A 14,406-nucleotide genomic window follows, 5' to 3' on the forward strand; every position below is an offset into this window, starting at 1 on the left:
TTAATCCACTGAGCCACCCAGGCGCCCACATTTTATTATTTTTAAAATTATTTTTGTTTTACCATAGTTGACCAGCATCCTTCTTTTTAAAATGATTCTTTTCTGTATACCCTATATTCAGAGAGTAGGATTTACAAATCTAGTGACATTTCAAGTTTTAGTAACTCAAGGGGTTTTAAAGTTGAATGTCAGGTGGTCAGAAAGTAATTAGACAGCAATGCGAGCTGGACAAAGGGCTTCCTTGAAGGTTTCTGTTTTCTGCTGACGTGACATGACACCCCCCCTCCACCAACACATGCACCCCAAGCTGCTGGCCAGAGCCCTCTGACATTGACATTTACCATTCCAGAAGCTTCCAAGGACAGAGGCAGGAAGCAGCAGCTATCCGGATGACAGCTTGAAGGGGTCTGACACTAGCCACTGAGTTCCTGAGGTTATCAGGTTTTTGTACCTGGAGAGTTGGATATGTGGGTAGCATGTGTAGGCTGGCACCACCAGAGGCAATATTTGTATACTCTGGAAATTCTGCTGCTAGAGCTCAGTTTACATCAGGGAAAAACGGTTCACTGCACCAGGTATTCTCTTGGATGACTTTGTATACATAACCCTTATAATTGGGCAAAAAGAAAGCAAGTAAGGCAGTAATTACAATGATCCCACTTTACAGACGAGAAGACTGAGGCTCCGAACAACTGCCAAATGACAGAGCCCGGCTCCACATCTGGACACTCTGACTCTAAACCCTGAAATCTTTCCACTCCCCAAGTGTTTCCCATGGGACACAAGAGCCACTAAATGGTATGCCAGAAGGCACTTTTGGGGCAAAGTGTTTTGGGAAATGCTGCGAACTATTTCTTCTTCTTGGAAAGTTACAGTATTTGTTAGCATACTGAAGACTTGGCGAAGTTGTGCCTAAGAGAAACTGGACGGGTTTTGTTTAATCAAGTTTTTGCCTGAATTTGTTTGACCCTGTAACCCATTCTGTCCATGGTAACTGTATCTTGTGGGATATCCCGCGGGAGTCAGGCACTCTGCTCTCAACTACTGTGTTCATTCATTCTAACAAAAGCTTTGCCACGTTCGCTCTGGTGCTTGACAATCTGTGGGAGGAGTAGCTCAACTAATTGTATACTTTTGGTGGTGTAAATATCAAAGCCCCTGAGACTCAGAGGGGATTCAAAATGATCTTGGTTCTCACTCACTCACTTTTGGGCCATTTCTTCAGTGAAAGAAAAAGGTGTGGCGTTACAGCGTCAGCTCTGGAAACCATCTATGACTCATAGCTTTTCTGTGCCTTAACAAGGAAAATTACTGACATCATGACCTATGCTAAAACAATTATAGTACATATGGATTGTGATTTGTATGGTCATTTCTGTTTTCTTTTTGATTTGGACCAAGGATAACTTTGGGGGAAAAGATGCAAGGGACATTGCTTGTTATAGCTGTCCCGGGGTTTCCATCCTATGTGGTTCCTATGGAAATATCCTCATATTGGACTTGCCACCAATCATGGTACCTGCCCTCTAGACATTGTCATTGGCCTAAGGGGTGGGTAGTTGACCCAAACACAGCCAATCAGATTCTTACCAAGAGGTCAGCTGTGTGGATTCAGAAGATTGGGCTGTAAGCATAGGCTTAACAGAGCTGTCTTTCTCACACTGTGGGGAAAAACTTTTCTGAGATTTAGCCAATGCATGGAAGGAAACAGAGCTGAAAATTAGACAGAGTGAGATAGAGAAAGATGGGACAGCTGGAGTCTTAGTAACATCCCTTGAGTCCCTGGATCCAACCATGCCTGACACCCTCCTCCCCACATTATTCTCAATTATGGGAGCCAATGAATTCTCCCTTTTGCTTAAGCTCATTGGAGCTGTGTTTTTAGTCATTAGCAACTAAGAAAAGATTGACGTGTTCAGAAATCGGTACCCCCAAAGAGTAGTATTATAAATGTGGAACTAGCTGAGTTGAGGTGGGGTGTGGGTAGGCATGAAATAAGCGAGGAGAAGATGGTAAGAAATTGGGTCAATGAGATAGGGAGAGTTCGGATCAGTCTCAACCTTATAGACCCAGCTCAGGGTTTTCGGTACTATTGTGAGTAAATGAGCAGCTTCTGGAGGGTTTCAGAAGTAGGAGAGTGACCTCATGCGATTGGTGTTTTTAAAAGTTTATTCTGGTGGTTGGATGCAGAATGGGCGGTGGAGGCAAATGTGGAAAGCAGGAAACCAGCTGGGAAGGAGGCTCTAGGGCTGATCTATGCACAGGCAGTGGTGGCATGACCAAGACGGAGGAAGGGCAAGTGGGGACAACCGGTCATAACGGATCCCCTGGGGAGACGGAGCTGAGCTCGTCTGCTGACGGACTGGATGTGGGATATGATGGTTGGAGGAGCCAAGGTCAACCCATGCGGTTGAGGGTTGGTGCCCCACTGAGATCTCCAGTGCTGCCAGGGCACCCATCCCCCAGCTCCTCTGAGGGTGAGCCGCCCCCTTTTGTGGGGACTCGCCCTTAGCCAAAGAGACCCAACTCACCAGGAGTCCACACACCCACCCACCTGCCCATTCGACCCCTGGCTGACGGGAGGCTGCAGCAAGGCAGGCCTGTTTGACGCTTCAAGGTGGGACAACTCTGATTCAGTCATTGTAAAGTAGACCTGGGAATCTGTATTTTAAAGATGACTCTACAGATGGACAGGTCTGGAAGCTGCTAGAAATGGGTGCTTTCTTTCTCCTGGACCTTGAATCAGTCCTGCAGTGAGAAGTTTGGAGTTCAGCAGTCCTGGGAGGGAACGTGGCTCTCTCAGGCACTAGCTGGGTGGCCTTGGGCAAGTCACATCACCTCTCTGAGTCTGTTTTCTCACCTGTAAAATACAGACGAGAATATCTGCCTATATGAACGAGGGGAAAACGAAATGAGAACTCTGTACAATGCCTGGAATAAGCAGACACTTGGCAAGTTGTCACTGTCACCAATGTTACTGTCACTGTACCTAGGTGGTCGTCAGGTCCCGAGAACACAGGCCCCTCCCACTTCCCGCATCCAAGGTCGTCTCTCTGCATGGTGTTCAGGACCTTCATATCCTCAGCCCTGGCTCCCAGCTTCAGCAGTGAACTCCCCTCCCCTCTTGCCAATGCTCCTAAACACTCACTTCCACGGGGCCTCCCAGCGCTGACCTCACCCCGGGCCCTATCAGCTGAGCCCTGGCTGCATCGCTCCCACCATCTCAGCTCCCCACACCCAGCAGGGCCTGGGTAGGGCGGGCCCTTGTCTGCCCGCCAGGCCACCGGAGTTGTCCCTCACTTGGGCACAGGACAAGGAGAGCGCAAGGGTGTGCTGGGCCTGGGGGGCCTTGAGTCGATCATTGCTGCTCGGTGCTAGGGGAGAGGAATCAGGGGAGCGGTGAGCAGAAAGTGCTCAGCCAAAGGCAGGTGTCACTGCCAGTTCCTTCCAGAAGGCTGGTGTCTCCTAGGCAAGGTCAACAGAAGGTGGGAAGAAGACAGACACTCAGCATGGCGCAGTAGTGGAGGTATGAGGGCAGGAGGCTAATTTTCTCAGGGCAAAAGATCCTAATACTTATCTATTTGGAATAGATAAGGTTTCCCTCTGACACACAGGATCAAGGTCAGTGTCCATGGGAAAGAGTGGAAAGGGTAGATAAGGGAAGGAGTGGGGCAGGGACAAGTGTCAGGAAGGGAAGAGGCTAAAATGACCAAGGGGAAGGAAGTCAGCAGGCAGAGGGCCCAGGAAGGTGGTTCCCTGGGACTGGCTACCATTGCTGTGATCAGGACCTGGGGACAAGGAGCTCAGTGGAGCTCTCAAACCTCCACTCCTGGCTGGGGGTGTGTGTGGGGGAATCAGTCCATTTGGACCCATGCTTGCTCAAGCTGGTGACGGCAAGATCATTCTGTAACAGCCCCTCTCGCTCTGCTTTCTCAGAGAATGGACTAATGATAAGTCACCAACACATAGCGCTGAAACCGTCAGGTAAGGTGCTGGTACAAGGCATAAGAACCCATTTGCCCCTCACAACAGCCCTTGTTAATATAATATATATGTTATATAATAAGATAACAGTGGGTTAGGTTATTACCTCCATTTTAGGGATGAGGAAACTAAGGCACAGAGAGGTTAAGTAACCTGTGCAGGGTCACACAGCTACTAAATAGTGCAGCTGGGATGGTGTGTCATAGTAGTTTCAGGATCGTGTCCTCCCCTCTCCTTCCTCCTCAGCCCTGGAATGTTCCCCGCCATGCCCAGCTGCTTCATGCGGTCGCTGCAGCCTGGAACACGCCTGCCCCATCTCCGTTTATTCTTCCTTTGGTGAGCGGAGCAAACAGTTGTGTTTTCACCACTGCAAAAAGTTGGGAACTTCTTAAATGTCCAGCAGTAAGGGGTCTATTAAACAAATGGGGACAAATCTATAGGTTAGAAAAACATGCAGCCATTAGCAGTGCTCCTGGACAGCTCTAGGTTCCTAGAATGTGCCAGACACTGTGCTAGGTGCCCGAGTGATACACATCACCCCACCGAATCCTCCCAACTGCCCTGCCGGGGAGGCCCCACTCTGCTTTCCCTGTACAGGTGCAGAAAGCGAGGCTCAGAGGAAACAGCCTGACAGTGTGGATCAGGTCCACGCCCAAGTCTTCCCAGCTCGTGCCCAGAACCCCTACACTGTGCCCACGGCGTGGGAAGTGTTTATGAATGTTGTATTGCCCGGACATCGCCACACGTTGCCAAGACATATAGATGGTATGTTCCGCAAAAATACACATCAGAGAGCACAGGAGAAGAACTACCAACATTTTATCTGTTTATTCCTGGCTGGGGGGTGAGCTTGGAATCCATGTTTAATCACTTCCTTCTGGCCGCCTGTTTTGTTTTGCATTGTTTTGTTTTTTATTCTGCGCAGTGATCCTGAACCACTTGTCTAAGATGGTACTTAGCTGCCCACTTAGTTACCCGCTTTGCAGTCTCTGGGCCTCAGTCACCTCATCTGGGCAACATTTCCTGCCCTCTCTGCCCGCTCAGGTCGCTCTGTCTCTGGTTCCTCTGTGGTCCTGCAGAGCCCGGGTTCTCACTTCTGTCACTTCGAGGACTTACTCCCCTGGCTTTGGGCTGAGGCCTCAGGCAAATGCGCCCCTGCCCCAGGCCTGCCTTGCCCATCTCTCACTGGACTGACTGCAGGCGAAATGTATGGAACCCGAAGCTCAGCGTGGGTCGTCTCTTGCTCAAGGTCACACTGCAAAGAAGCAGAACATCGGGGTGAGAAGCCAGGTGCATGGGTCCCCGGGTCCTCTCAGCCACACAGCTTTGGACAAGCACGTGCACACATCTCTCCAGAGGGGTACCTGTGTCTCTGTGTGTACACACTTCATGTATTCGGAGGTGTCCATTGTTCTGTGCCTGCATGCGTCTGTGTGTTCATCTCAGCATCTGTACATTTTCTGTGTGTACATGTCTTTCTGTGCGTACACATCCAAGCGGGTACATGTGTCTCCACGTGTGAGTCCGTCTGTCTCTGTGCCTGCCCACATCTCGGTTGGTGTGTGCATTTGTAGTTGTGTGTAGAGGGGGACGCCAGTAGCCAGGCAAGGCTCTGGAATCAGCCATTGTCTCCGGGCTGCCTGGGGTGGTGGGAAGGGTTCCTTTAGAGCTCCTGGATGTCAGTGGGTCTTTCAGGGGCAGAACTTTCCCCCACAGTGTCACCTGCTCTGGGAATGCTGCTTGGGCAGCCGTCAGGACAGAAGGGGGATTCCTGCTTGGTGCTGGCCTAGGAGTCACCCATTTTCTCCTCCTGGAACCAGGCAGTCACCCTGTAAGGTGCCTCACAGACACACATGTAGGGTGCTGGCTTCTCACCCCGATGTTCTGCTTCTTTGCAGTGTGACCTTGAGCAAGAGACTCCCCACACTGAGCCTCGGGTTCCGTACATTTCGCCTGCAGTCAGTCCAGTGAACTTAACGCGTGAGCATCTGCAAATCAGAGGGTGGCATAAACCAGAGCTTTCTAGATCTGGAAGTTCCCTCCGTGGTCTTGTCCAACACCCTCCCTGTGAAAAAGGAGGGGACGGAGGTTAAGTGACCTTTACAAGGTGCCCCAGGGAGTCTGCGTGGGTCAAAACTAGAACTCAGGTCTGCGGCACCCAGGCAGGATTCTGAGAGGAGGTACATTCAGGGGCTGACTGTTATCTATCCTGCGGTCCTTTATATCTATTCATGCTAAAACTTGCCTTTTGTTTTTTGAAACAAAGTATCCACATTCTGCTGGGTTCTGGAAGAAAGACCTCAGGGCTGCTGCATTTCCCTGGCTGCTCCAGATGACTGGTGGCCGCTCCCATAGAAGGCAAGTTAAGAGGCCTGGACACCTGAACAAAGAACCAGCCTCGGGATTCCTGGGTGGCTCAGTCAGTTAAGTGTCTGCCTTTGGCTCAGGTCATGGTCCCAGGGTTCTGGGATCAGGTCCCATATCGGGCTCCTTGTTCAGAGGGGAGCCTGCTTCTCCCTCTGCCTGCTGCTCCCCCTGTTTGTGCTTTCACTTGCACTCTCTCTCTAACACATAAATAAAATCTTAAAAACAAACAAAAAGCACCAGCCTCCTATGCTAGTAGTGGTGGCCAAAAACTTAGCTGTGAATAGTACTAAGAGGAAAAAGTCCCTTCTTAGGAGTTTTTTTGGAACATAACTGAAGATGTGGGAGATTTGAAGTGCGAGGTATGAATTCTAGAAGTCAGTGGAAGTGGAATGAAAAAAAAAAAGTCACCAGCACTTACACTCTGATTCATTTCCGGATAGCAGGTGGGCGTGGAGTTCATTTTTATTCCCTTCTTTGTGTTGATCCGCTTGTCTTCATTCTGTGCTGTGAGGTGAGCACGCGTTACTTACAGATGGTCTGGGTCCACCCACCTTGCCACGTTGCTTTAAACAGACACCGTGCCCAAGTCACCATGCCTCTGCAACTTTTTCTACGCTCTCTGCCCACACAGGGAGCTCTGCCCAACCTGTCCCCTGCCTTTGGGGGCCTCTGCCACTCAGCAGCTGTGTGACCTCGGGCAAGCTTTGAATCTCTCTGGGCCACAGCTTCCCCACCTAGAAAAGGGGCATGATCATGGTCCGCACGTCATAAGGTCATTGGAAGGATGAAAGAATATGATATTATGATATATTTAATTTGCTTCGTGCAAAGCCCTGCACATGATAAGCATTTGGAAAATCATAACATATGTATGTATATATGTATGTACACAAACACACACTAGGATGTTGTATAGGATCGTAGGATATACACACAATAGTAGAAGTGCCTTTCTTGAGATTTTTGTTTTCTTACTTCTTTGGAGATCAGGGGAGGCAAGAGTTATTGAAGGAAGAAAGAAAATAATGCCCCAATGTCACTGTGTGCGATGCAGCTGGACCGCAGCCACACAGGAGAAGCAGCCCCCCACATGCTTAGCCTGCTCTGCTTCCTTTGGACCACGTGCGGGAGCAGGGACGCTGAGGGATGCCAGAGCCCAGGGATGACCGCCGTGGGTCAGAAGAGTCCTAGAGCCTATGTATAGAGCGGGTGAGCGAGTGAATGGATCTGCCTGGCTGTAGGGTGAATGAAGGGGAAGAGAGTAAGTCAGGTGTGCAGCAAAACGACTTGCCCAAGGTTGCTCGGCAGTCATTGCCTGAGCCAGGATTTGAACCAAGGCCTGTTGATTCCAAAGTGTATACTGTGGACATTGTTTCTTTTTAAAGGATGGAGTCCCACGGAACGATGGCTTTGCAGGCAAAGTAAAGTACAAAGTCTCCAAGGCTGGTCTGGCTGCCTTGAAGGTCCAGCTGGGTAGCAGGAATTCAAAGGTCGGATGGGTGAGATGCCCTTGATTTCTGAAGTCCTTCGGCCCCCGGGGCTGTTGGCTCTGATTGCAGATAAAAAGACATGGAAACTTCTGTCCCAGTATGACCTGGCTCCTTGTTATCCTTGCACTGCGGGGAAAGCCAAGTTCTCACAGCCCTTCTACCTCCCAACTGCCTCTTCTAATAGATTCATTGTCTGCCCTGTTTTGTTGTCCCAAGCTCAGGCCACCCTGGTTTGCTGGTGAGCAGCCTCTTCCAAAGGTGAGCTGACCCTTCTCTGTTTTTGACAATGAGGCCATTCAAAAGCAGACACCTCCAAGAGCAAGGTCAGTGTCGTCCCAAAGGCAGCCAAACCAGTGTGCAGGGAGAGATGTGTGCCCTCTGATATCCAGGTGTGTCCTTGACGCCAGAAGCAGGGTAGGGGTGAGGAAAGACTGTTGGAGAGGTTGGGGACTATCGAAGACCATGCCTTGGGACACCCGAAGTTCACGGCTGCTCTACCACAAAGTGCATGGCTATGAAGCAAATTTGAGAAATGCCAAAAGTTCTAGCTCTTTCTTTAAATGGATAGTATACAAATATGTGTGACAACGACTTGGAGAAGTTCTGCGGTCAGGAGTATTTGTTGACTCTTTTTTTTATTTATTTATTTTTCAGTAGGCTCCGCGCCCAGCATGGAGCCCATGTTGACTTTTAATTGAGAATTTCCATGTGTTTTTCTCCTCCCTTCCGCCTCCCCTCCCTCTTGTCCTTCTTTCGACAAATGCTCAAGGCCTTCCGAATTCCCACCAGGACCATCCCGCACGTTGGGGATACAGCAGTGAACGGAACAAAGGCTTCTGTCCCCGTGTGGTTGACAATCCAGAAGGAGGAGGCAGACAATAAATGTAACAAGGAAAACACAGAGTTTGCCAGACGGAGGCAAGGACAGAGGAAGACAAGAAAGGGGTCCAGGATGGGGGTGCTGGAGTAGTGGGGTGGTTTGCGATTTCAAGTGTAGGAGTGAGGGAACCCTCCCTGAGTCATTGAGAAGGGGACATTTGAGCTGAGACCTGTGGGAGGAGAGGAAGCCCATCACGCAGAGAGCGTTTCAGGCAGAGGGAACAGCACATGCTAAGACCCTGAGGCCCAAGCATGCCCAGTAGGATCCAGGAGCAGCAGGGAGGCCAACAACCCCTGCCCGCCCCCACCACAGGACACATTTTCACATCTGCCAAAGCAGTTTCAGAAACTGGTGTACTACAGGTAAGAACAAGGGTCTAGTCAGGAAGTCCTAGGTTTTTATCCCCGCTTCACCTCTCCTACAAGTCTATGCAAATTTAGTTGAGGGATGTCACCTCTCAGAGCCTCCAGATTCCTGTCAGACAGGGACACTGACAGGCAACTGCCTCAGAGAGAGCCATGGCAGGCGTTCTGCGTATGTCTGCCTTCACTCACGGTGGCCCAGAGCGAGTCCCTCAATGCCAGCTCTGGTTGGTCCTCATGTTCTCACTGACATTTTTTTAAAAATACTTATTTATTTATTTATTTATTTATTTATTTATTTAAGATAGAGGGAGATTGAGAAAGAGAGACCAAAAGCAGAGGGAACAGCAGAGAGAGAGGGAGAAACAGACTTCTCACGGGGCAGGGAACCCGATGCGGAACTCGATCCCAGGAGTCTGGGATCATGACCTGAGCCAAAGGCAGACACTTCACCAACTGAGCCACCCGGGCACCCCGTGATATTCTTGTAGCTGTCTGAGGAATCCGCTCACTCCTGATGGAACCACTGTCTTCTGAATCCCCCGCTGGATCCTCCCACCCTTGTAAAGCAGGGCACACACCTCACCATAATCCCGCCGCCTGCTGCTCCCGCAGCAAATAACCCCTCAAGGACAGGGAGAAATGGATCAGAGAGAACTCCAGGAGAAATCCCAGATGGATGGCCAAGACCTAAGGCCGTCTAGGTCAAAGCCAATGGGCTCATGAACTTGCAGAGGCTCCTAAAGTCCTGTTCGGCACCTCTACCCCGCTCCGGGCAGTGAGGACTCCTAAAATAGCAGGGCCATTTGGAATTTAAAGTACTCTCTCTCACTCCTCCCCAAACCTAGAAATTTCCCTCTTTCCCCACCAGATGCCTTTTCATTGTAAACCCCCAGGAGTGGTCTCTTCACTGCTGAGATTTAAAAACAGTTTCTTCAACGGACATTTATAAGAGCCCAAATGTGCAGCCAGTGTTATAGGCACTAAGAACACAAGACAGACCATCTCCCCACCCCTTAAGGAACTTTCGGACCACTGGTTCTCAAAGTGCTGCTCCCACCTGGGAGCTTGTAAGAAATGGAATATCTCAGTCACACCCAGTCCTAATGAGTCAGGAACTCTGGAGTAGGACCCAGCAATCTGTGCTAGGTCTTCTGGGTGATTCTGATGTGTGCTTAAGTGTGAGACTAATGGTCTAGAATAGTGGTTCTCAATCAGGCATGCGCGTACACACACACACACACACACACACCCCTGCTCCAGGACACTTGACAATGTCTAGAGTTATTTTGATCATCACAGTGTGCAGGAGATGCTGTTGGCCTCTGGCACATAGAGACCAGGGATGCTTCTAAACATTCCATAATGCCAGGATTCACCCCTCTCCAAAAACAACAAAGAATTATCCAGGCCCAGATGTCAGTAGTGCCAAGATTGAGAAACCCTGGTCTAGAGGGAGGAAGACAGGAAAGCAGATAATGAACACTTACGTAATGAAATGAAGAAAACCATCCTAGATAGTGAGAAGTACGCACAAGCAAATAATTCAAGGTAATAAGAGAATGGCCAATGTTGGTGACAACGTTGGGTGACCAGAGGGGGCCTCTCCGGGTTTTGGACCTGAGACCTGGACAGGATAGACTTAGCCATTAACAAGTTTGGGGAGAAGATGATTCCAGACGCAGGCAACAGCCAGTGCAAAGGCCTAAAGTAGGAAAGAGTTTGATGGGTTGGAGAGGGAGAAAGCGAGGTGATGGGTTCTACACACCCCCTGTCTTCCTCCCTCTCCCACCGTCCTTCTGCAAATATTTAGTAAGCACCTACTAGAAGCCAGGCACAGTACGAGACATTAGTGCCCTGCAAAACACCTAGAAGAGCTGGACAGAATCTCTGGTCCACAGAACACAAAGTGAGGAGCAGAGAGTCCTCAAGCCAGGATGGGAGAGTCCGATGGGGTTTCCGGAACGAGAAAGCAGCAGCTGGTCTCCAGAAACCAACTGCCTCTGCCAGTGCTGGCACTCTACGCATTCTGTTCCCCGTGAAGCTGGGTTGACTTGTGACTTGTTTTTGCTCCACAGAGGGCTGCAGAAGTCACGCCTGCCACACCCAAGCCTGGGTAAGAGGCCTTCCAGGTTTCACCGGGGGCTCTTCCCACCTGACTCTTGGGACGGCTTCTTGGAACCCAAAGGAAAACATGTTTCCTGTTTCCTCTACCCATGAAATATTCTGACATCAGATGTATAGGCTTTTTCCGCATCAAGCAATTCTCCACTTTTCAGTGGACTCCAACTGGGTGTCGATTCTGACACTAACTTCCCAGCATTAGCTCAGACACCACAGGTGAAGGGCTCAGCCCCTAGAGACTGCCCCCACTTCCGAAGCGGGCTGCGAGTCACAGGGGCTCACTCTACTTCTGACTAGCCAGCTACAGAGCAGAGCTGCCCACGACCCCCTCCCTAGCTTCAATCATTTGCTCTAACAGCTCCCAAAACTCAGGGAAACATCGACTTGGATTTATCGGCTTATTGTAAAGGATGTTACGAAGGCTGCAGAGGGCCAGCCAGGTGAGGGAGTACAAGGTCTGAGGAAGGGGCACGGAACTCACAGGGCCCCTCCTGGTATGCCACCCTCCTAACACCTCCCCCTGCTCATCAACCTGGAAACTCCCCAAAGCTTCCCTTAGGGTTTTTAGGGAGGCTTCATTCCATAGACGTGATTGGTTAAACCATTGGCCATTAGTGATTGACACAACCCCCAGCCTGTTTCCTTCTGGGGGGGCGGGGCCAAAAGGTCCAACACTCTAATCCTGAAGGTTGGTTTCCCTGACAACTAGCTGCCCCCCCCACACCCCAAGCCTTAAGGACTTCCCCAAACTTACCTCATTAACATAAACTCAGACCTGGTTGAAAAGGGATTGTTCCAAATAACAAAAGATATTTCAGGAGCCAGGGACAAAAACCAAATACAACAAAAGATGCTCCCACGCTCTTACCATTTAGGAAATTATAAGGGTTTCAGGAGCCCTGGCGAAAGGCCAGGAACAAAGACAAAATATGTATTTGTTATTATTTGAAATATCACAGAACCCAACGGCCACGCTGTGTTCTCACAAGGGGGGGGTGTCGGGAGGCGGGGTCACAGGTCTGCTCTGTGTTCCACAGTTTCAGCTAAGCCCCAGCCTACCACCAACACCAACCATCAGCCATGCGAGGGCGCCATCTTGGCTATTTCAGCCCAGCTGAGCCCCCAGACGACTGCAGCCCCTGCTGACACCATGTGGAGCAGAAGCCCAGTCAACCCCCCGGCCCAGGAAAGCCCATAAAACTGTTGTTTCAAGCCACTGAGTTTGGGGAGGGTTTGTCAAGAAGCAATAGAAAGGCGAGACAGGCAGGATTCCCACACCTGTGGGTCCTGCCTTGGGTAAGTACCATAAATGAAAATTCAAACACAACAGGGCACTGTGTGAGAGGAGCTTGGGGCAGCAGGAAAAGAAGTCAGGAGATGAGATACTTGGGTCCTGACCCTGGTTTTCCCACCTAGATCTCTTTGGGTGTCGGTGTTCTCTTGATATAGAAGGACTTGGGTCCCTTGGCCTCAGAGTGCTGTTCGAGCTGTGTCCTCCTTGGCTGGTTGGCTTCCTTGATGATCTTGAATCAACCTGCATATTCCTGCCTCCAAACATTTGCTCATGTTGACCCACCATCGGGATGATCCAATGGGATATTCCAGGTTCTTCCATCTGTGCCTCCTCCTTGATGGTGTCAACCAATGTCCCACTTCTAGTAGTCCTTGTGGAGCAGGGGCTCTCTGAGTCCAGAACACCTGGGTACAAATTCCAGCTCTACTACCAACTAGGTTCGACCTTGGATGAATCTCTTTGCCTCTCTGTGCCTTATCAGTTTCCTCACCAGTAAAATAAGAATACCTCTCTCATGAGATGTATTTGTGCAAACCTGGATGAATCAGGTGAAATGTTGACCCCTGGGCCTGACCTAAGGCAGTGATTGCTCTTACCCCCCACCTCCTTTTTCTGTCTCATACACTTGGGCTCCACTGAACATACTTAATTTGAGTCTTGTCTCCTGACCCTATCCTCTCTCTCCCGATAGGCTTTAGGCTTCTGGAAAGCTTCACTCAGGCTGAAACCCAAACCACAAGATTTAGCACCAACCCGCACAGCAGACAAGGCCCTGGGAGCCAGATGCCTGCTGTCTTTTCCCTGGCTGTGCAATCTGGACAGGATGCTGGGCTTTTTTGGGCCTCTGCTTCCTCGTGGGCAAAGCAGAGGTGATGGTCCCCTTTCTGTCTCCTCTTGGGGCAAGAGAAAGACTATCTGAGACACTGAGTGCTAACATGATGTGTAAACTGCTATATGTTTGACATATATATGTAAGGGACACAGTGACCCATGGTCAGACCCCAGGCCTTGAAGGCAGAAGAGCTGGTTCTCATTCTGGCTGTGTGACATTGGGCACAATACCTGCCCTCTCTGGTCCTCAGTACCCCCAACGGTAAAGCCAGGCAGAGTTACAAAACGTGCATTTGGGTTTAGCCTACATAGTGTCCTTTACAAAGCCAGGCTTATTTTTTCCAAGACTGGAGGCATGACCACAGACGTTGATTTCTAGGTTCTCTCTAAAAATATCAGAAGTTGTAGGAGCATGGAGTCTATACATCCATATGGCCATTGCTGTGTGGTGGCATCCCTCTTAGAGAAGGGTCTGTGTCCCCAGGATGCCCAACCCATGCCGGACCTCATGCCCCTCCAGTTGTACTCACGAACGTCCTTTGCCCAGCCGTGACAGCCCCCTGAGTTCGCCAGGCCTGAAGGCGGTAGCCTCTGGGGGCCCCATGCTGTGCTAACATCCCAAGAATCTCTGCCCACAGTGCGTCCCACAGTTACACTTCCTGGTATCCCGCTCAGCCCAGCACAGTTCTGGGAACACCGTGGATGTTCTGCAAACATGCGGCTCCCACCCCTCCCCGGCTGCCTGGTGACCTCGGTTACCCCACAATCCGGGAGGCTTGAGACGCGTCCTGCAGGGTGGGCCCTGCCTGAACCCTGTCCCCGTGTGGCCTGCATCGGCGTGGCCAAGAGCAACAGACATCGGGACCTTGTTCAGTCGGGGTGGGTCTCGGAAAACCTCAGGAACTGTGGATACTTCTTTCTGCCGGGTTCTAAATGGGCCACTCTGCCTGCTCCCCATTCTCTCACCCCAAACAGAACCAAAAGTCACCTGTGGGCAGAAGTTCACCTTCACTACATGGAGAGGTGGACAGCCTGGACTCACCAGCCATCTGGACATCCCTTAGCCCAGTCAAA

General features: G+C 50.5%; 1 long non-coding RNA gene across 1 annotated transcript; it reads right to left on the reverse strand.

Moving 5' to 3' along the window:
* Positions 1-4,097: 4,097 nt before the first annotated feature.
* On the reverse strand, positions 4,098-13,956 carry LOC131808875 (uncharacterized). The gene is made up of 3 exons (XR_009344978.1): positions 13,863-13,956; positions 6,770-6,855; positions 4,098-4,395 (listed from the first exon to the last, which is right to left on the reverse strand). It is a non-coding gene; the product is annotated as an uncharacterized LOC131808875 (long non-coding RNA).
* Positions 13,957-14,406: the final 450 nt, after the last annotated feature.

Source organism: Mustela lutreola, chromosome 10 (assembly GCF_030435805.1).
Source record: "Mustela lutreola isolate mMusLut2 chromosome 10, mMusLut2.pri, whole genome shotgun sequence".
Taxonomy (NCBI): domain Eukaryota; kingdom Metazoa; phylum Chordata; class Mammalia; order Carnivora; family Mustelidae; genus Mustela; species Mustela lutreola.